Raw genomic sequence first — 23576 nt, 5'->3', positions numbered from 1 at the left:
AACTGAGCCATCCAAAAACACACAGATTTCTGCTGCTCTTGCAGCCAGAGCCTTCCCTTTTCCCGCTTAGAAAAATCACGATGAAGGACAAGAGGAAGTTAGACGCTCCATCTGGTGTCTTGCAGAAACGTTCCCAGTATCCCGAAGAAATCGCATTCGCAAATTACGCTTGCGCTTGAAGGCGAACCCTTCCCGCGCCCCGCTCAACAAACTAGCTCACGAAAATCACAATGATGACGTTGGACGTTACGTGAATGTTAGGGTAAGTGCCCAAAGTCACGTGAAGACGAGTAGGCGGGGCGTTGCTATGGTCCGTTTCTCGTATGGGAACTAGACACTATTATTGTGCTACCACCCGTACCTTCCCCGATGCCTGTGTTCCTGATGTGCTCGCTGTCGGAAGGTGAGGAAGATATTCAGATCCAGTGCATCCCCTGGACCTGTACATACTGTCTCGAGGAGGACACGCCTTTTACACGCAGGCTTGCATCCCAGCTTGCTCCTTTCTCGCTGCAGGCGCTTGGCAGTGTGATGGGTTGTTTGCATTCTGTTGTAGTTGCAATCCGGGATTTTGGATTATTGTACTTGAAGTATTAATGTCAATACTTCAGATCCAATATATGCAAAGAAAAAGCATGACTCGGCGGCGCGCATCTCTGTAATCCGGTATATGGGTGTGTCCAAGACTAGGGGTGTAACCAGACTAAAATTTCGTGGGGGATTGAGGGACAAAGTGCAACATTTTATTGATATTTGCGCTATTACATCGGGGATGCTGGGGCAATGGGGAGAGGGAGATTGATGGACAAGGTGCACATTTTTTTTGTTTTTTGCCAGCACTGTCGGTTATGCAGTGGTTGGAATGTGGTGTCAGCTGCTAGTTCATTGTGCATGTCCAACAGAAGTGTTATCCCATTTAAGCCAGGGTTTTCTTTACATTTAAAAAAAAGTAAAAGTCTTGTATATAAACGCAGCTTTAAAAAGTAACCATTTTATGAGTCACTTTCTTTGGGCTTTCTTGACCAAATGTGCTCTTTAGGGGCCATCTAACTTTACACATTCTAGTGAGATTCTTCTAGTGAAGCTCCAATGTGACTAGCAGCCTAAACTCTCCACTTTACGCCTGCATCTGTGAAGATGGTCTTCATCGTCTTATTATTATTAGTGTTCATGGTTTATTACAAACTTCACCACTTCATAATATGTAAAATTGCAATTCATCTAATCACAAAACAATAAAATACATCATTCAAAAGAGAACTTAATTTACAGTACATCTCAGTATAGATAGTGTATATAAATAACCACATATTCTGAGAAATATACAATATTAAACACATATACATAATTTCATTATGATGTAACTTAGATTCAGTGTTTCCAAATAACACAGTAACCTTTTTTTAAAAAATTGTTTAATGGTTAAATAAGTTAACCTTTAACACCCTTGACAATACAATAATTTAAAGGAGAACGATTGCTCATCAGAAAAAGAAAACCCAATATCTAAAAAAACACATAAATATAAAAGAAAAACAACATCACACAGAACAATATACAAATTGAAAACTCATCTACACAAATAACACATTTTCCAGGCCATTCAGATGTAGACATGCATGTGGTCATATTTTCTAACAAAGCGTACATATGAAGCGATAACAGTTCCGTTTTCACTCGTCCAGCCTAAGTGCTCCTAGGAAAGTAACTACAGCAATTATGGTGAAGGTTAGGTGACCAGATAAACAAAATGATCAAATCCTCTCGGGATCTTCTGAGATTGCAAATGGCACGAACGGTGCTGGGCAGGCGATGAACACATGCTTCAGAGTTTCATACACTTCTTCATTCTTACAGTGCCGACAACCGACCCAATCCCCAACCATGTGACCCCTTCTGTACAGAATTTCCCTGGTCGATGAGATTCCAACAAAAACCCAAAAAAAGAGCGTTGAACCCATCTTGCAGGAAACAGACATAAATGGAGCAGAGACTCCCAATTTCTTATGATTCCATTTTAGCTGAGCAAGAGAAGAGTAGCCATGGATTTTTTTCCATTGTAGTAATCTAGTCTTGCTCAAATAGAGATTTCGTGACCAGCGCTGGATTGTTAGATAGTTCCGTTAATGAGCTATTTACTTTCAAAAGAACCAATACACAGTGATCAAATATCTCTTTAAGCCATGAGCTACTCCTGCTTGCCAGGATATTTTTCAAGTCTTCAAACAGGGAGCGCCCCCACAGGGATCAATGTTGTCCTCAATAGAAACAACTTCTTCCACTCTATACGGGCAGTCAAGGAGATTTGTATCATATAGTGTCAATTTGAACTGTGTTAGACCACACACCCTACGCCAGACCAAAGCTTCAAGGCAGGGCAAAATATCTGTTAAAGATAACAAATAAATGTCCATCCCGTATGTAATTTTAGGAACCAATTTCCCCTATTAATCATTTACAGCCGGTATGCATGTATAATTTCCATACAGGCTATCCACCCGTACCAATTGGTTTATTAATGGGATGGTCCGTTCTCTCAACCAGGCCTTCAGCTTTGTCTGGCCTGGGGTTGCCTGGATTAGGAACCCCAAATATACCAATGCGTTAACTTTAATTATTGGTTCACTTCCAACATACCACTTAAACTTTGCCCTAGTGATGACTTTGGAGCATTGTAGGATCTTAGTTTTAGCAGCATTAATAACAGAGAAGGTGTTCAGAAGCCTTTGGAGGCCCACCAGTGTAAGATCAAATAAGAGAAAGTCATCAGCGTATGACGGCCAATATGGCTTGCACTGATCAACTGCAGGCGAGACAAGTATGGCAGATTTCAGGTGGTCGCCGATATCAGACAGGTAGAGGTTGAACAGGCAGGGGGTGCAAAAACACATCCCTGCCTGACGCCCCCACTCGTGGGAATACGATGAAACAAAGCCCCTTCACAGTTCAGCTGCACCTAAATTTCTGACCGAGCATGCATACCAATCAGGAGTCTTAGAAGACTATCAGGAACCCCCACTGGTGCAATTTAGTCCACAAGAGATGACGATCAACAGCGTCAAACGCAGCACTTAGATCTATCAAAGCAACATAGACTGATTCCTATTTGTCATCCCAGGCCAAGTGCTTGACATGTTTCACATTTTACTCTACTAAAACTGGTATTGATGAATAATTTCTTTAAATTCCAAGATCGATATTTCCTCCAAACATCAGGCACAAGCATGGGTGCGGCTATGGCACCCTGCTATGCCAATGCCTACATGTATTACCTCGAATATGAAAACGTCCTCACTTCTCCAAGGTGGATGAGACACCTCTCACTTTATGTCAGATATATCGACGATATCTTTGGTATCTGGTCCGGGCCAGAAGATGAATTGCACAACTTCTATGAAATGATGAATTCGATGCACCCCCGGATTAAATTTACCACTGAGACAAGTAACATCGCTATCCACCTTTTGGATGTTGAGATATATGTTGCTAACACTTCTTTAGAGACCAGGATTTACACGAAAAAGACCGACAGAAACAGCCCGTTGCTCGCTACAAGCTTCCTCCCCAAGAGAACTGTCGATAGTGTGCCATTCAGCCAATTTCTTCGCTACAGAAGGATCATTTCGGAGAACATCGAGTATGAAGGCCAATCATCGTTACTGGAGTCTAAATTCATGTCAAGAGGCTATAATCGGTCAAAAATCACTGAAGTGGGGGAGAGAGTGAGGGGTACTGATAGAGAGACACTGCTGACTCCGAAGCCCCCAAATCAGGAGAACCGCTAGTATACGTTACCACCTACTCTATGCAGAGCATGAAGATTAGAAGGATAATCAAAAAGAATTGGGCAATGCTAGGAATGGACCCTCAATTACAGCAACTATTTCAAGAACTACTTACTTTCGCCTACAGGAATAGTAGGTAATTGCATTGGTCAAAGCTGAAGTACCATCTGCCGGCACTCCGAATTTGTTCAAGGGGACTATTCCATGCTACAACTGCCAGCACTGCAGCAATATCATAAAAGGCAACATTATACCATAATGTAATCTATTCTTTGAGATGCCATTGTGGCTTGTACTATGTGGGTATGACCACCAGAAAAGTGAAAACAAGGTGGTCAGAACATAAATCCAACATCCGTACTAAGAGCTTAAGGTCCCCAGTTTCTTTACACTTTGTAGAAGCACGTCACACCATCGCACAACTGAAATGTGTCATCTTGGAGCAAGTCACAATGGGGAGCAGGGGTGGTGATGTTCAGAGGAAACTATTAAAGCGAGAAATCCTATGGATTGAACTTTTGGACTCACTTAGCCCTCACGGCATGAATACAGAGTTCGACCTTGTGTTTTGTGTAACACTAAGATATCTGACCTCCTGTTCAAAGAGACTTGATTGAGCCTTAATTGTCGGTACATGTTTGGTTGATGGATTTTTCCACACTCCTCCACTAGTGTTATTACCGCCAATATGAGCCTTCTTTACTAGCATTCATGTTAAGTTTACGCTTGTGGAATTAATGCCATACTAATTGTCTCTGTGCTTTTAATTGTTCCTTTTGATGTCTGTATGATCCATTACTATATTGTATATGTTGAGGACAGTGTTTATGGCTCTTATGCTTACAAATTTCTTTTGTAGTATTGATTTCTTCTCCCATGTAGTGCTCCATGAGCCCCATTTCACTCCAGTGGAAGTATTGGTCATTTCCTTTTATCCGTTCAACCTTGCTCCCTACCCTTCAGGTAGATCGTTGGCCCCAGGGCTTGTCATTTGGCACCGTACTAACTCATGATTCCGCCTATGTGCCTGTTTTTGATGTTCTTCCACATTGACTCAATTTCACTCGGAGTTTGTCTCTGAGGACCTACATGCAGGACCTTCCTTCATTGGTCGGTGAGCATGTACCTTCACCCCTACTTGTGTTAGTGTTTACTAATTTTTATATTCTATCTCTCGTACGGTGGCCATTCATGATGGCTGTCGTGTTTACCTTTCAGCGCCAGGGGGGCACCCCGCGGTTCTTTTTGAGTTGCGGTTGTGCCCCCATGTGTGCTTTGTTATCCCATCTACTGACAGTTATGACCATTCAGAAAACCAGAATTGTCTTTTAATTTGTGCCGCGTTGCCAAGCAACTGAGCACCTCCCAATGCCCATACCAAGATGGACGTCGCCCTTGCGAATCGCGCGCATGCGCGGGGTTGCCAGGACGATGCATAACACTAGAGCTCAGTTGAACCACGCGTTTTGCGGCGACCAGACTGTCCAGAAGCTCTCGGATCCAGAGGTAAGGGTCCAGCAACGCTTTGATCGCGTTTTACTACACACTTGCATGCCTCACGTGTACAACTGTGAGTACGTATTCGAAGATAAGGATTCTGTATCCACATCGGGATCTACCCGATTACACAGGTCGGCTCCTTTCGTTCGTGTTCATAGGAATGTCTTTGAGGAGCACACATAGCCTCCATAGCAATACCGCTTGCGGCTGACAAACTCCACAGACCATGGCGCGGCTTTGCCGTGTCCATGGCAGTATTCTACACACTCTACCTTACTCTTCACATTTCCGTACCTACAATTGGTTTGTCCTCCTTAGGTTGGAGACTGCTGTTTACATATGGGTCTTCTTTTGGTCTGATTTTAGATATTCTGTTGGCCGCACTCCACCTCTGCCCTGTCCTTTGGGTTGTTTACCAGAAGAATGGGTCATTGACTGGACACCTCGCTCACGTATCAGCAAGGTTAGTGTATTCTATCCACTCTACACCCCTAACGGTTTCTATAAAAACTAAGAACTTAAACTGAATAGTTTTCTTTTTCTATTACCCTACAGGGTCCATGTTATGAATATTATTGTCAAATAGGAACAGTGAAAGTCTATATATACCCTGAAGATGGTTCTATGAACCGAAACGCGTCGGTCATCTTTTTGACACTCAAAAAGGGATTTTTGCTGGAAGTTGATGTTGATTGGAGCTATTGATTATAGTTTTGTGAAGACACACATTTTCAGAGACCTGTGGCAGATTTACACAATGCCAGTTGTTGTAAGGCATTCTCTATTTTCTAAAAAGGTTGTGTGTATTATATGTAACATGGTCGTATATGTTCTCTATGTGTGAATAGAGGACACTGTGTAAATCTGATTCTATCGCTTCTAATAACTTGTTGGACTTGAAAGATTAAAATCCAAGGGTTACCTCTATAATCTAGGTTCTGATTTATTTATACATTCCTCACTGATGTTTTAAACGTTATGTTTTTTGCTATGTGAAATTGCTACTAATCATTTGTATCAAGTATAGAAGATAACAAGGTACTCTTGTACCCAAAAACTCGCCTCGCCTGAACAGTGCAAATCCAGTTAAGAAACATTTATCTGTGTATAGGGATTTATTTCCCCTTGGAGTGCATTTGGGCTTGCTGCGTTTGCCATTTGACAAGTCTCCCTGCCGCCCAATCATCCAGGTTGGGACAGCAAGATAGAAGCAAACACGTTGCTGTCCGCATCGAGGAGGGCGATTGGTCGGTAGCTAAGAGGGCTCGTTTTCAGATCTCACTTAAAAATAGGGACTATATGGACCTTTGACCATGAGGCTGGAAACTGGCCCTGAGTTACCACATCCTTTAACAGAACGCTCAACACTTCAGCCCAGTTAGAAGTATCTGCCTTAAACAAAAGGTTAGATAGCCGATTAGGACTAATCCTCCTAAGGACCTCTATGATCCAATCGTGGTTAAATGCTGCTAAATTCATTCTATTCCCAGCCTCAGGCGGAAACAATGGAATACCGTTCTCAGGTTGCGCATAGAGAACAGAAAAGTGTGCATACCATTCACTTTCTGAGACTGCGTTCACCTTTTTCATAGAATCTGGGACATCGATTGAATTAATCAATCGCCAAAAGGTGCAGGAATTCTTATTTTTCAAAGAAAATAACATGAATTCAGCGTCAGCCTGGGTTTGACTACTCCGATTATTTCTCAGCCAGTTTCAATATCGCTGGCAAGCATTTTTCCTCAAGCCAATTCAGCAAGTCAGGGGAGAGATCAAGTCTTTGGCCCAACGACCTCGGGTCTCGTCTCAATGATCCCTACATGTCCACTATTTCCTTGCTATAAGCATGTATGTGCTTTTTCAGCGGTAACAACCGGCCCCTACCACCCTTTCCTTGTTGCTCTCGAATTAGGCCCCATGAGAAGTCCTCAAAATTTGAAATATTGAACACTAACTAGAAGCTTCCACTCCATCGTTGCATTTTCCAAAACCTCAGGCCAATGAGTGATTAACACGCACAACCATTCTCTGATTACAGTCAATACAAGTGCCTGATGGATTAGTGGACAGATTAACCAGACCTCCCCCTCCCTTACTTGCGTCACCAGCCCATCCAATGTAAATGAGGCAGTTAACCTAGCATGATCACTGAGTAATGGTGGCGAGACAGTTAAAGAATGGCACCTCTCAAGGAGCCAGTCAGTGGCAAATATGTAATCGATGGTGCAATCTGAGTGCCCATTGGTCCAGGTATAGTTTTGAGGAATGTCCACCTACACCGCCCCATTTAGTGGGTGCAGCAGCCAATAGTAGCCTCTAGATTTTGTTGACGCTGTATGTCACTCAAGCCTGTGATTTTCCCCCTTGCCCAACATGCACCACACATTCGACTTTAGATCACCTGCAAGCAATACTTGCCCACCCTCAGGTGTACAGCACCAGTCACTTGTACAACTCACCAAGTGTTAAAAATATAAAGTAAGCTCTAATACATTCTCGTGGCAGTATATATTAACAATCAGTATGTGAAAGAGCTGGGCCTCAAGCACTTCCTCATGGGTTAGGAGGATGCCAACTAACCCCCTATCTATCTGTACCACTCGTTCCGTTGATTTCCCATGGTCAAGAGACCCCCAAAAGGGCACCCCTCACCCCCCAACGTGCCACCTGTACAGTTACCACAAAGCCATCCATAACATGACTACTGAACAGCCAAGGCTCCTGTAGACATACTACCCAGTAGGAATTTAGCTCCTGCCACAGTACTTGGTTGTCAAACAGTTGTGAATGGCCCTGTGTATTTCAAGAGAGGAAGAAAAGGAGTTCACCACCATTAGTCTCCGAGCAGGATTTGTCTGTTAGTTAACGGTACATTTGTCTATTCAGCCATGAACAGTCAGAGACTTCAGAGGTCTTCATTCTGTATTTTAAGGCTTGTCTGTCACACTTGAGCTGGTCATCTGGAGCTAAGTTCATTACAGTACCCACCCCAGCCTCATTACCCACATTCTCCACAATATCAATGCCACATTTTCTGATTAACTCTCTTTCATGCAGAACCAAATCTGCAACCAACTTGGAATTAAAATAGAACACAGATTTTACCATACTATTTCTCACTGGAAAATGAACCCTGTTAATGTCGGCTGTGGAAATATATTCCAAACTCGGAACCTCGGACAACAAGCACATGATGTTTTAGCAATTTACACTCACAGACCTATTTTCTGGAATTATGAATTCAAATACGATACCATTACCCAGACCCTTTTCCTTCACAACACTTCCATTTTTCATTTTCATTTCCTTTCGTACACTTGTTTCCACAGATTCCCCCCCACTCCCTGGATAACGCCCCCGCCTCCACATCCTTTAGTCGCACCCATCCAGGGGTGCAAAACCCTTTTCGGGGGATTCCCCACTCGAGACATGTCACGCAAGTGATCCCTAGTCGAATCAAAATTAAGTATTTGACAGGGCTGACTTCCCTGTGACTGTGCGACACGGACCTGGGCGTCCAAGGGTTCAGACTTTTCAGTGGCATGCCCCCACACCCCCAGCAGACTTTGCAACTCTATTTTGCTAGACTACCGCGGGGGAAGCCGATGTTATAGTACCGCCACTTGCATGCAATTTCCCATCCAAGGGGGGGCAATAGATGTTAGTCCCCCAGGAATGTCACGTCTACCAAGGTCTAGTTGAGGGAACAAAGATTGCAAGAAAAATCTCAAAGCCTGTGAGTTCAAATTCACAGTGGAATGTTTTTTGCGTTTTCCTCCTCTGTACACCCTGGCGTTTTCAGACCTTCCTGCCTGAGGGTTGCGAGATTGCACTTTTCCTTCTTTGGTCACCCCGTAAGGTGCCCTCTCGACCCTTGTTACTAAGCCCCCTGTCAGGGCGGTCATAGAGTTCGTTCAGGGGATGGTTCAGGGGCTCCAGAGTGGATTGAATGCCCTGGGTCTTCAGCCCTAAGCGAGCAATTGACTCCGTCTTCTGCGATGGGGAGATGCCGCATTCCAATATGATGACGCTCTCCGAAGGTAAACTGCTCAAAGGTTAGAGCTGAAGACACACGGGGCACATTTTCTCCTACAATGACAAGATCATTGCTTATTGGAGCTTGCAGTGTGAAGTCTGAGGCTCCAAGTATTTGGTCACTGCCTGCCAATGCAGATTTTAGTGTGGGGCACCTGCTAGTGTTGTTCAAGCCTTGCGAGAAAAGAAATACTTTTGCTGTTGCGTGTAATTTGATATTATCAAATTTAAACAACAGTGATTCAAGCACCACTGAATTAGATTTCGTTTCCTTCTGAAGACTCTCAAATATGGAAACCAAAACACACAAGACCTGGTTGATTTCCAGCAAAGAATGAGTCCACAATGGATCGTTACCTGTCTGCCTTTTGAATGGAAGGTCCAGGTTTGCTTTTAGGGTAGTCGTGGATACGGACCCAATTGAAGAAAAAGAGGAATCCAAATCGGGCCCATATCGCTGTTCCAAGCCCGGGGGCGAATCAAGATAGCTTGAGTCTTCATTACCTTCCGTTAAAGGGGAAGGGACTGAAAAAGTAACACGCAAGGCGGGAGTTAAACAACCCGCCAGCTCAGGCTCCGGCATTCTAACTTTGAAGTGTGTGAACTTGGTTGGCTTCGCTTTCAGGTGAAAAAAAGAGGTGATTAGGCCTTTCATATTTGTTAGCAGGGTCTGCTTCCCATACTCAGCATCCATGTGAGCAGAGGTCATTGTCTCAACACATTGTTACCGAGGAGCCACCCTCCCCTCTGGGGCAGTGCTGGTGACCTGTTCCAGGTTCCTTGTGATGATCCTAGGTGTTGAAGGCATCGTCCTCTTCCCGTTTGTTAAGCCCACCATATAGTTTGCAGTAGTACAGTTGAGGATTGTCAAGAAACAAAGTTCAGAGTCGCTTCAAACTCGCTGGTAAAAATTGGAGCAGTATAAATGTCCAGAAGTGTTACACTTACCACCAAGAGAGCACCTAGCTCAAAGGTGACACCCCCACCATCACTAGGACTCTACACGCAGCCAAGCCCCGCAAAGGCTTGCATGCAAAGGTGGAGGAAAACGAACCCAAAAATGTAGCACTTCAAACTGGAATTGTACATACAAATTTAAGATGTTAATTTGGTGGAAATGCCCTGATACAGCAGGAGTACCTAGATCAAAGGGACCAACCCCCACAGACTCCAGGCCACGGGGCAATCCTTAATCACCAGCGAACTTCGTAATTTGATCTATTTTTATTTATTTTATTTATTGCATTTGTTGGTAGCGCCCAGACCCAGAGGTGTCAAGGCGCTAAGGTACAGTGTTAGAAATTGACGGTCACTGTGATGAACATTAAGACATCATAGAAGGTGAGACATACAGGAAATGGTAGTTGCATTCCATCGTTACATCGTAAATACTGAGCCGGGTTAAGAGTAGGTAGGGCAACCATCTACTTAGAGATATTTGTTAAACAATGCTGTTTTAACTTTCTTGCGGAAGAGAGCATAGGCAGGTTGGTCTTGGAGCTGCTGAGGGAGGGCGTTGCAGAGTGTGGGTGCAATGGTGGTGAAGCAGGAGCCCCCAGCTCTTTTTCTGGCAAATCTAGGTATGTTCAAGGCTGAGTTGGTGGAAGAGCAGAGGTTGCGCATGTTATGTTTTCTGGTGATGCGCTCAGTGCAGTGGGGGGAAGTGTTGTGTAGGTAACGGTAAATTGGCTTTAATGTTCGCAATGACCTTGTTACTATGTTCGTCACAAATTCTCCAGGGTACTCGCCTGCGTACTCACCCGCGGAAGAGGGGAAGAGCTGGTCGGCAAGTAGGCGTCCGTGATTAGATGTAAGAAAGCAGAGGTAAGGGGATCACCTGTTCGCCGGCCGTCCGGGGGACTGCTCACACTTGTGACCACTGTGAGAAACCAGAAGGTGTCTCATCCACTAATCCCCAGAGATCTGTCGTCCAGGTGGCCAGGACATGGTCATCGCTTTTGGATCCAGTTCCTGGGGGTGGGCCAGTGTGGGAGGATTACTTGGGTGAGGAATCTTCGGGGAGTGGAACATAGTACGGTGAGACGGGATTTTCGCTTTCCTGTAACAGTTACCCCAACCTACCCGGTAGGATATTTAGGAACTCTACCCCCACCCCCTTTTACAACACAAACACGTTATCACTGACAGACTGCTCTAAGGGAAAACGGACTAACAACCGAGCCGTGTACCTGACATGTCGCAATACTATGGTCAGGCGAGGTCAGGCATTTATGGACAATCACTCACACATGACTTCCATTGCACTTCCCCACACGGATAAAAGGCGGAGCACGAGAGCACGCTCTGAGCGAGGTAAAGCACACAAGAAAACTGTAGTTTTGAGACTGCAGCTGAGAAAGAGGGAAAGAAGGTCAAACCAAAGGGTATCGAAAGGAGGGAAATTCCCTCGACCTTTTCAACAGGGAACCATTACTTTCCAGAGACCTCGAGAATAGAAAGCGTAAGACCAGGAAACCAGGCTGAAGTATCCTGCATTGTGTGTCGGAGATATCCAGGGCCCTGCTGTGTCAGTAATCAAGGCAGGAAGAATCACCAGCCACTGTGGTATCGTCTTTGGCTCCAAGAACAAAGCAGTATCAGTGAAGTCAACACAGCCGGTGAGTTGGGGCGACCGGTACAAGACCGCCTGTGTTGAAGCCAAGGTTGCAAGAAGAAACTTGGTTTGGCGAGCGCTGGAACGAACATTGTTAAAACGCATGTGGGTGCTCAATTGAAGGTCTCTGTAAGGTATCCAGCTCAGAAGTAATAGTAGATACATTTGGTCTGAGCCAGTGGAGGGAGACCAATTGAAAAAGAACAAATAAATGTGAATCGAAGTGGTCCTGCAACGGCTCAAGCAAAATCCTGCTCACAGTCGAATGTCTTCGATTTTCATAAAAATAGAGAAAGTTTGGAAAATACGTGAATTTGGTCCGAGCCCGGCAGAAGGAGACAAATTGAAGGCTATGCGTTAAAGTGGGTCTGAGCCCGGCAGATGGGCACCCGGGGTGAACAGTAAATCACCCAAGAAGTTATATAAGTGAAAATCCTAAGAAGAATGGAACTTTTACTATTTTGTTGTGTTGCATCAGGCCCTCTGAAATAATGAATGCAAAGAGACTTTAGCACAGAAGGTCCTGATATTGAAATCTTGAACTGCATCCTTGTGCTATAGAGGTCAGGGAGTGGGCTAAGCTCGAGTGTGCCGCCTTGTCCTGTGCTGAAAACGTGGGCAAGGGGAGCCAACGACTTGAATATTCTGACATATCATTTCTTGAACACCTTTCTTTTGCATAACTTTATTTCCCACACTATTTGTGTTTAGAAGTAAGGATTGGCAATAGGTTTGTGTGTGCGTGAGGATTCAGTAAACGCACCGAAAGAAACATTTTGATACTGTAAGGAACTCATGGTGGCAACAGTAAAGGCAGACGCAAGTGATCACAGTTCAAGGGTGTTTATTAAACTGTAAATGCGGGTTGGAAAAATGCCTAATCTAAAGCTAAATCTAAGATGGGAGCAAGCTACAACCATCAAATATTAATAAGGCAGTCCTAGTGACATCTTGTCAAATATAAATGCCTATGCTAAGAAAAACCTATTGCCAATCCTTGCGTTAAATACAATCAATCAAAAATAGTGTGAGATAAAGTTCACAGGAAAGAAAGAAGTGTTCATAAAGTCAGGATGCAGTAGTCTGGGTCTCCCTTCCCAACGTTTTGAGCATGGGACAAGGTGGAACTTCCCCATTGCGAGCTAACGGTTCCGCTTTCAGTTTATCAGGTCCTCCGGTGGTTGTCTCTTCTCTACAAATAGTCCTGTCCCTCGAGGACCTGCTGTGTTCCGAAAAAAATAACAGCGAAACGTTTCTTTTTGCTTGCACTTTGGATGATACCTTTTCACCCTTGGATCTCCCTCTTCCAGGCTCAGATCCACAGAAAGTTATTAATGATGTCAGGACCTTCGGTAGTTGGGTGTCTTTCTTCTGAGGGCCTGACGGGTTCATAATTAAGAAACAAAAGTTCAACGACAGTTCTAAAGTTCTTCTCTTGTTATACTGGATGATACTTATTCACCCCTGGATCCCCCTCTTTTGGGCTCAGACCCCTCTCCAATATCAGCCTCCCTCCGTTGTGTTCACTGTGGCATATATTTAAAGACTTTCTCTGTTGCATTTACGGGTCGATGGCTTTTCACCCTTGCATCCCCCTCTTCTGGGCTCCGACCCTTCTCGACCGTTAGCCTCCCTCCACCGGGTTCACTATGGCTTTCAACACAATCTTTTCTGTGATTGTCACAAATCTTTGTCTTTTTAAATGGTTCACTGTGGACATCCCTCTGCCGGGTTCACTTGTCAACACACTGTTAATCAGGATGTTTGGCTTTGCCCCTTCTTTATCGGCATTCCTCGATCAGATTTACTCTTGCCAACTTCGTCAATCAAACAGTTCTTACGATGCGGGACTCACTTCCCTTAGCTGCTCAATCTTCTGTTGGTCAAAGGCTTTCAACTGTACATAGGATTTTACAAGCCCCCTGTAGGACCACTTTGACCCCCTTCTCGCCTTTCTCCCCCCTTCTCGCCTTTCTCCCAAAGCCTTCTGGTAACAGTAGTTTCAACAATAGGGTAATCATCCAGAGTTTCTCGAGTGAGCACCCATATAAATAGTTCTTTGTGCTTTCTTTAATTAACAGCTTGCTATCCTTCAACACAGTTCGGTTTCTTATCAGCTCTCCCCTCGACTCACCGGCTGTGATGAACTGCTTGGCATTTCTAGTCTCTGGAGTCAAGCCGGTACCATGGGTGGCAAGCGCCTTTCCCTGGTGTGGTTGTCAGCGGAGGAGGGCCCTGTGTACCGTTGACATCTGCTGCAACACAAGTTGGCTATTGTTCGCAGTCTTACAATTCCTTCTGCATGGACTTCATTTAGGGGTAGCCAGAGGTCGCAACTGCAACCCCTGAGGTCTCCCTTGCTACCCCTAAAAAAAAAAGGAAATAAAAATGAAAAAAAAATCACTTTTTTCTTTTTTACATTGAGGCTCATAGGCTGTGGTCAGCAGCATGTGGCTCTTTGTTTCTGGAGTGGCTGGTTTTCTGATGGCTATAGCCAGTAAGGTAGCTCAGTGGGTTGAGCGCTGGCTGCTCTGGCTGCTGCAATGTGTGTGTGATCTGCAGGTTCGACTCCCAGCAAGGTCAACTCAGCCTTTCATCCTGCTGAGGTTGAGTATCAACACAGGTTGCGTGATATTGTATGTATATTTGTTTTATATGAAGTGCTTAAGCGTAAGTGCTAAATAATAACACATGATTGTTTGGCCTTGGACGTCTACTTGAATTCACAGTGATTTGGTTATATGGCCTATACGCACTGATATTAACGATACATATGGCGATCCATTCTTGTATGAAATATATAGTACTTTACAGTGATAACATAACCATCATTTTTGTAATGTACTCAGAAACAATGCTATGTGATGCCACTTCCTGTTTTGTCTTGGGGTGAAAGGTCGTGTTCCAGCGCTTCCCGTGATGTCACTTCGGGGTGGGGGGTCAAACGACATCACTTCCTGTGATGTCATCAGAGGTCAAGGGTTGTGTGATGTCACTTCTGCTACCCCAGGCATTTTGATGAAATGACATCCCTGTCCTTCTGGGGAGGTTTCACAGGCCCTGGTCCGAAAGGGCAAGGTCGCTTCTCTCCTTGGCACCCTCTGGGTTTGCACCGTCTTTCTACACCTCTTGAACTGACATGCCGAGTTAGCTCTCTCGTCGTGCGGTCTGCCTTGCTCGTATTGTGCCGGGTGGTGGGGTGTTAGAGTATCCCACGGGGTAGAATGGGGAAAAGGTGTTCTAAGAAGGGGGATACCGCGTCTCGCCCGTCGGTGTCCCACTCCCACGCCTGCGGGCCCCTCCACCCCCATTCAGGTGAATCTCCCGCACTAGTCCACCCCCAGAAAATGAATCCAAAAGTGATGGCCGTGTCCTGGCCACCTGGATGACAGATCCCCGGGTCTAGTAAGTGAGACACCATCAGGTTTCTCACAGTACATATATGTGAAGTACATTGCCACCAAGGAAAGGGCATGTGAGAGCAAGATTGCTGAAAGCCAAGTAAGATAAAAGGGCATAGAAGCAGTGCATTCTGGAACTGGAAGTTTAAAGTATGAGAATATAAAGAGAAAGAAGCATGAAAAGAACAAAGCCTTATGGGAACTTGTGTTCTGAAAGTGAAACTAAAAATACCGGAGACACAAGCCACACCCAGGATATCAGGGGGGTCCTGCACGGGGCTGGGGAAAAGATAATGTGCATTGCCGAAAGGCTTTGATATCAGGAAGTAAGAAGTTAATAAGTAATTGTGAATCAAAGTGGTCCTGTGGTGGAACGAGCAAAATCCTGCACACAGTCGAAAGTCTCCGATTTTGCTGAAGTAAAGAAAGTTTGGAAAAGTAGATACATTTGTGCAAATGAAATCCTAAGAAGAAAGGAACTTTTTAATGTTTGTTGTGTTGCATCAGACCCTCGAAAAAATGGCAAAGAGACTTTGGCACAGAAGGCCGAGATGGTGAGGTTTTGAACTGCATCCTCATGCTAGAGAAGCCAGAGAGTGTGCTAAGCTCGAGTGTGTCGCCTTGTCTCGTGCTGAAACCGTGAGGAAAGGGAAGCCAACATCTTGAATATCCTGACATTTCTTGAACACTTTTATTTTGCATAACATTGATTCCCACACTATTTGTATATAGAAGTAAGGATTGGCATAAGGTTTTTTAGTAGAAGTCCTTTTCATTTTGACAAGGACTGCGTTATATTTTTTTATTGATGTTCGTAGCTTTCTCCCATCTTTAGATTTAGGATTTGATGGGTGTTTTTCAAACCCAGTTGAAGTTCAATAAACACCCTTGAACTGTGATCACTTGTGTCTGTCTTACTGTTTGATAATATGCCTTCCTTAAACCACACTTCTCGACCCGCTTCGTGTGGAGCTGCTGCTAATGTAGCGTTCACCTCGGAGAGTAGGAGGGGCTCCAACTGCAGCCAAAGCAGAAGGACCAAATAACAAAGTAGCCAACACTGCCGGTGGAACTTGCTAGGCATCGCCAACGATATAACACCATTGTGCGCCGTGTCTATAGATTTCCGATTCCTAACTACAGGTCGATATACATGCGCTTTCGTTTTAACCTCGTGGGTACCTTACGGGGTCCCATAAGAAGATTAAAACAAAATGAGAGAACATGTCATCTATGTAAAAGTCCAGTAGTAGAGATATTGAAGCATTAACTAATAGACTGTCTGAAACAGCGAAATTAAGGAAACTATGATTTGGAAAGTTTGTACCGAATGATGAGCGCTTGGTTCTGGGACGGGCTGATGAGTGACAACGCCACCGTTCTCTCTATTGCATTGGTGCAAGTTCGAATAATTAATTCGGAATTGGGGGAAAATGTGTACGACAATAGTGTGTTTAGGAAATTATCTTGTGAGGGTAAAGTACAAAGCCATTACCATTTAAAAACCTTGGATAATTTGATGCACTTTTAGATACATTGTTGATAAGAGTATTTATGAAATAGCGACCTGAGGGAATTCTATGTGTATATAGATTTATGATTTTATTGACTGTATGTCGACTACATTTTTACTGTATTTGTGATTCATTTTTGTATTCAAGTTTTAATGAATTGGAAACACAAAAAATATGCTTCCAAAACTAGATATGTGGCATTTGATAAAATTATGGAATTCCCTGCAACTACACCTGACCAAAACTGATCCAAATTAATATGTGCAATATTACTTACATATTTGCAGTAATGAATGTTCTACATTTCAAGTAGTGCTGGGCATTGTGTTAGTAGATGTTGTATAGTCTCTAGTTCAATCTGACAAGCGATACAAATGCGTGCTTCTCGTAGTATCATGCTTCTTGGGCCAGTAATCATCAAAGCGGCTAGTTGATTAAATCTGAGTCTCGTCATGAATCATGTTGGGGAAGGCTCTTGGCATGTAAAATAAATAATTAAATGGCAATAGATGAGGGGAAACTGCTTTATATATTCCGTATAGGTTTTCTTAGACGATAAATACTCAATATTGAGCCTTCTGTCCCACAAATAGGCCCGCTCTGTTAACTGTTAATTTAATATAATGAACGTTTATTGGAGGTCCACTGTCTAGTCAACGGCATTATGAAAATCTAGACCAGCCATAACATTCCTCAGAACATTCGATATTTAGGCACCTTCCCTTATTCTATTGCCAAATAATTTCAACACAGAATTTTCTCTGTCCGTCATCATCTTTAAATATAACAGATTTTGCTTATTTTTGACCAAAGTGGAGACCGAGAGCAAACCCAACTCCATTCTTATTGCTTCGACCGGTACTGTAGTCCGAAGACCCAGCGCAGCGCGCCACAGTTTGTCTTCCACCCTTTAAGTCGGCATCTGGGCCTTTCCCCTCGTCTACTCCATCCCGCCATCTGCCCACGCTCATGCCCCGTGATTGGCTGACGGAATGGGTCAGCTGACTCAGGACAACACCTACTCATGAGAAAAAGATTATCTGGCACTTGAGCAGGTTGCTTCCTTTCCCTGAAACAGGGAGCAGCAAGTAGCATCAGGCTCCTTCCTTTCCAGTATTCTCTCTTTACCTTTGGTGTTCCCCAAGGCTCTTTAATGTGTATAATAAACCATTAAATGATCTTTTAGCCCCTTACTTGCCTCCTTCCAAACCTATACTGTTGACACTCAAAATGCGTTCACATTGGGATCCCCTCCCCGTGATGCAGCCTCCATATCCGCTTGTCTGTTCCACATCATTGGCTGGACGATCAACAGCTGTCTCTGCATACTGGCTCTGTCTGTTTATACTTTGAGGGTACACCCTGCTTTCCCCTTTTAACTTTTTAAGTTAAGCAGATGTCCCAAGGGTAGGGTGGGAATTTGGGAAGCATTTTTATCCCTCAAGAAACTAGCCCTGCATTATGTGGATCCATGTTTGTGTGAAACATCTAGAGCCGTGGCCCCCCTAACCCAAAAATAAAACTGGAAAGATGGTAGGATTGGTGCATGGCAGGAGCTGTGCATTACCCTCAGTTGGAAACTTACACATTCATGCCCACCATCAATTAAGAGTGTCCTTGTTGTGAACCGTGGAACACTGAACCCCCTTGAAGACTTTCTCTCAAATCTCGATTCCAACTCTCTCATCCATTTTTATCCTTCTGGATCTTTCCTCTGCCTTCGACATGGTCAATCATGCCACCCTGACAAATCGGCTCCGTAGCACTCTTGGCATCACAGGCCTGGCACTGGACTGGTTGACCTCATTCCTCTCCTTCAACTGGGCCCTTTTCTCTCCCCTATCGCACACTCCACCTGCAGCATCCCTCAAGGCTTTATCCTCTCGCTGTGGCTCTTCAACATCTACCTTGCCCCTCTGGCCCACCTGATCTCCTCCGTCTCCCCTCACTTCCAGCGGTATGCAGATGACCTGCAGCTCTCCTTCATGCTTCCCTGTACTGCCTCCTCTTCCTCCTCTCTCATCCCCGACTGTCTGACTGCTGTCCAAGCATGGTGTGTTGCCAATGATCTCTGCCCTAATGCCAGTAAGACTGAGATCTTTCTCATTGGTACCCCAGCTCCCTCCTTCCTTCCTACCCTCTAGCTGCCCTCTATGGGTCCCCTGCCCTCACCCTCTTGTGAGACTAAAAACATTGGTGTCATCTTTGACTCCTCTCTCCTTCTCTCCCCACATCGCGGACCTTGCCTAGAGGGCCCACTATCGGCTGCACCACCTCAGAGGCATTCTGCTTTTCCTCACTTTCCCTCTGAAACTCAATGTCTTCAGAGCTCTGATCCTCTCTATGCTGGACTGCTGCAGCAGCCTTTCCTCAATCTTCCTTTATTCTCTCTTCGCCCCCTTCAACTAACCCAGAATAGGACTGCAAGACTTATCTTTGGCCTCAAGCCCAGGGACTCCATCTCTCAGCCCTAAAATCTCTCCACTGGCTCCCGGTTGCTACCAGGATCAAGTTCAAGACCACCTGCATCATCCACAAGGCTTTCTGGGGCCTAGGACCCCGCCGCTACATCCAAATCTCTCTCCCTAAATACCTCCCTGCTAGAGTTCTTCGGTCTTCTAGCTCCAACTCTCTGTAGATCAGATGCTTCTCTAACTAGAGAATGAGGGGTAGATCTTGCTCCTCCACAGGAGTCTCACTCTGGAATGGTCTCCCTGTCCCTTTTCAGGCTTGAGCCGGATCTTGTTAAGTTCTGGAAGATCATCAAGACCCTCCCTTTTCTCTTCTTCCTTCCCTCTTCCCCTCCCCTACCAACACCCCCATCTGCAGCAGTGTCTGGCTGCCTGGTCCCCTCTGAGTTCTACAGGGTCCCAGGCCCCCCCACCCAGCCCACTCCCTTCCTCGCACTTAGCATGTGGACCCTCACCCCCTCCACCCCATGCAATCCCTAGCACGTGGCCCTCTTTTTTTCCCCCCTTCCTTAACATCACTCCTCTTTCACTTCCAATCTCTCCTCCTTACCCTGCACTTCCCTTCTCACCGTAGCACTTCGCGTTCCGCCCTGACCGGCACCCCCCACCCCACTCACACCTCACTTGCACGAACCGAATATCACAAGGCCTAGTAGGACCGTTATTGTTACCTTTCTACCTTGTGCCCCCCCCCTTTAGTCAAGTGGCACCTTGAGACACCATTTGGTGTAAAGGCGCCTTACAAATATCCAATGAATAAAATTTAAAATAAAACCCACATTTCGATTTCTGAACTATAAAACCAGACATTTGGGGGCATTTAGGCCCTCCCCGGAGTTTAGGTTGCGGGACTGCATCATAGACCTTGTGGTGCTGAGGGAATTAACTCTTGCATTATGGACTTCCTGAAAGTGTTCTGGGGCATCCAATATATTGGCTCTAAATATACCAACTCCCAAACAAACAAACTAGAGGCCTGTGGAACAGGTACATGTAAAGGTCCTCCACTACATATGGTGTGAGGTGAGACCCAGTGTAGCTGTAGAGAACACAGATGGAGCCGGGACCCAGGAAGGGTTCATAGTGATCCTCAGTCACTATGTGGTGAGTATTGTGCTAGAGGGAAAGGCCGAGACCCAAATATATGTATCGTACCGAAGTGGAGGTAAAATAAGTCCATGACGGCGTGACCCTCCTTCTTGTTGCAAGGTTATCCAGATTGGTGCTTGACATATTAGGAGGATGTCAACAACTTGCCAAGGCTACTTTCGCTATCTTTGAATAAAAGAATTTGATACCCCCTATTAACATCACCTGCAACTGGAACCTGTCCAGACGTTGCTTGAGAAAAGAAATCCCACCCTCTTCTGTTAGGCTTTTCGAAGCTCAAAGAAGTATCAACATTTATCTTTGGTGTCACCATAGAGGCTAGTGGAGAGAGAGCAACCACCTTCCCTGACGTTCTAGTCGAGAAGTAACTGGAGGTTATGGACAAGGGGAGGAATCGCAGCTTGGTTCATGGCTTGCTCAAAGCTCTGGCAGACTTGTCTGGGTTGGGACCTGCAGTCTGGTGTGAGAGGCTTGTGTTTGTGTATTGACTAACACATACATGCCAACATTCGGGAACCCTCAAAGGAGACCTGCACCAAAAAGGAGAATGTATTTGTCCTATGATTTTCATCGGAATACAGAATATTTTAGGAAGTAGAAACTAAATAATGTTGACAATTTTCCTAAAAATAATAAATCTCAGTTCCCCCATCACAAATAAGGAGGGTTGTTGTGTATGCAGCATTTCACCTTAAACCTCCAAAAAGTGCTGAAGAGGGATGCACAAATTCTTAGCTGAACGACAGATTGATTGTAAGTGCAACAGTGTGACAACTGAGTTATTGGCTTAAAGAAAGTCTATGAAAACATTTGAAAGTAGAAGATGATTACAAGTTTGCATGTATTGTGCTGGCTACGTTTTGTAGTAAAGTCACATTATTTTACTGCTATGTTGGTCTTCTCACCGTGGTGGAGCCCTGCTTAAATTTGCATTAAAAATACATCATATGTATTGCAATTTCTTAAAATACAAGCCAGTGGTTACACAACACAGTCTGTGAATTACTTACAATTTTCCCCCTACCACCACCACCCTCCCCTATCCCACCCTCCATAACCCCCCTCAATCCCAGCCCCTCCTCCCTGTAATCAACAATTCAACCTTGTAATGCATGTAGTCTCTGGGGCACCTTTTGTATAAATATCTGTTTCCTTATAACGATGTTTGATGAGGCCACAACGGATAGGGAAGGTCCCACACTAGGACACAACCCCTCTTTCATTGTTGGGAATACATCAAGTCCTGTCTGAGGTATCTGTCCAGTTTACTCTATGCTACTCGTGGCATATTTCCCCAGGAAAGCAGACCACTCCATTCCTCTGGATGGCAGTATGTCATGCAAAGCTCCTGTGATATTTTCCATCTCATATATTTCCCTAGCCTTTAACGACCACAGTTTCTTCCCGGGGAGAGATTCCCTTTTCCAACCTATGCATGCTCTAGCCGCTGGAAGGGTGAAATGTATCAAATGAGGGAGAGAAGTCCACCTGCCTTCTCTTACCTCTATAGCAAAAAGGAGCAATAACTGGCCTAATTCTCAGTCAATCCTATCTAGGTGTTTAATCCATATTAACACCTCCTTCCAAAAACTCTGAACCCTGGAGCATTTCCACCACACATGCCAGTGTGCCCTTTCTCGGCATCCATGCCAACACCTCTGGTTTACCCTGGGTACGTTTTCGAGAGGCGGTCCGGGTCATACTGTCATCTATATAATAATTTCAACCCATGCAAGGCACGCTATAGACGTCTTGTGAGCAATCGTAGATGGGTTTTTCCATTTCTGGTCGTCTAATTCAAGCTCTAAATCTTGTTCCGATCTCCGTGTATAGGACACGGTCCTCCTGTACGTCCCTTGTAACAGAGATGTATATATTGTGGAGGTCAGTTCTGTCATTCCAATATTTTCATTAACTATATGCTCAGTCTCATTGAGGTCCCCCTGCAGGACTGCATTCCACTTTTTAGCCAATAATACTCCTTTCAACTACAGAAACATAAATACCAACAGCTTACCCACATGCAGGCTCTCTTCCAGCACATCAATTTCCACACACTGGTTCCCTTACAATAACTGTCCCATCCTCTCTAGGACCCCATTCGGACCACGATTTGAAACTGAGATACTTCTGTAAAATGTGGGGCCCAAATATGACTTAGCTGTGATGGCTATGTAGTAACTTCATGCATCACGAATCCCTTCTTCCACAAATTCCATATGAGGCACAGTGTCTCATGTCTTCGTACGCTCTGCGGCATAGCCCTCTGTGGGGCCCATAGCCACTCACCTACAGTTACAGGGCGGAGCCAGTGTTTTTCCAATTGCTCCCGCTGTTTATCCTCTGAACTGACCAGCCCTTTTTTCCTTTGGCATTTGCCCCCCTTTGCTTCTTCCCCCGTCACAGAAACCATAGAATCCTCCTCTTTAGCTCAATGAACATCCCCCCCGGCCACAAAATCCTGGATACTAACGCCATCTTTATTGCGTTCAATCACCCCATCCAGGACAACGTTAGCATGGATCATATCTTCATATCACCGTAATGGATTTTCAACAAAGGGGCTAGTTTGCTTCATATAGATCCCCCTGCTTCCTATTAACCTCTACTCCTAGGTATTTCATACCTGTCCGATTTATGGGTCTATTGAGTGATAGAGGACCTTGACCGACTCCACTGGGTTTCTACCACATGGAAAGAGAATGGACTTAATGTGGAGTTTGCCTTAAAACCGGCTAGTCGCCTGTACTTAGTTATAGTTTGAAGCGCTATAGGAATCGACAATACTGGGTTGCGCATATGTAGGAGAATATCAGCACACATTCCCAATTTATATTCCCCATCTCATATTTGCAGTCCCTTAACCTCCTGGTCTAGGTGTATCTTTATTGCCAGTGGCTCAATTGTGGGGGCAGACAATAATGATGACGAGGGACAGCCCTGCCTAGTTCCTCATCACAGCAAGAATTCTGTGGGAGCTTGTCCCATTAACGACCAATTGTGCAACTAGTTAGCCCATATTACCCACATAATTCTCTCGCAAAAACCCAGCTTCCAGAGGACTGCAAATAAAAAATCCCATTCAACCGTATTGACTGCTTTCTCAGCGTCAAGAGCAAGCAGTGACGATCACCACCCCCCAACCT

At 44.8% G+C, this 23576-nt stretch overlaps 1 protein-coding gene across 1 annotated transcript in view; it reads left to right on the top strand.

Moving 5' to 3' along the window:
- Positions 1-281: 281 nt before the first annotated feature.
- The window catches only part of FOXRED2 (FAD dependent oxidoreductase domain containing 2), a 397384-nt gene continuing 374089 nt past the window's right edge, over positions 282-23576 (top strand). The window contains exon 1 of the mRNA XM_069654375.1: positions 282-403. The gene's annotated coding sequence lies outside the window, so the exon portion shown is untranslated. The remainder of the gene's footprint in view (positions 404-23576) is intronic.

The sequence above is a fragment of the Ambystoma mexicanum genome, chromosome 3q (genome assembly GCF_040938575.1).
Source record: "Ambystoma mexicanum isolate Mex_15411 chromosome 3q, UKY_AmexF1_1, whole genome shotgun sequence".
NCBI lineage: Eukaryota > Metazoa > Chordata > Amphibia > Caudata > Ambystomatidae > Ambystoma > Ambystoma mexicanum.
The sequence above is the reverse complement of the archived record's forward strand: the minus strand, read 5'-3'. Positions and strand labels throughout refer to the sequence as shown.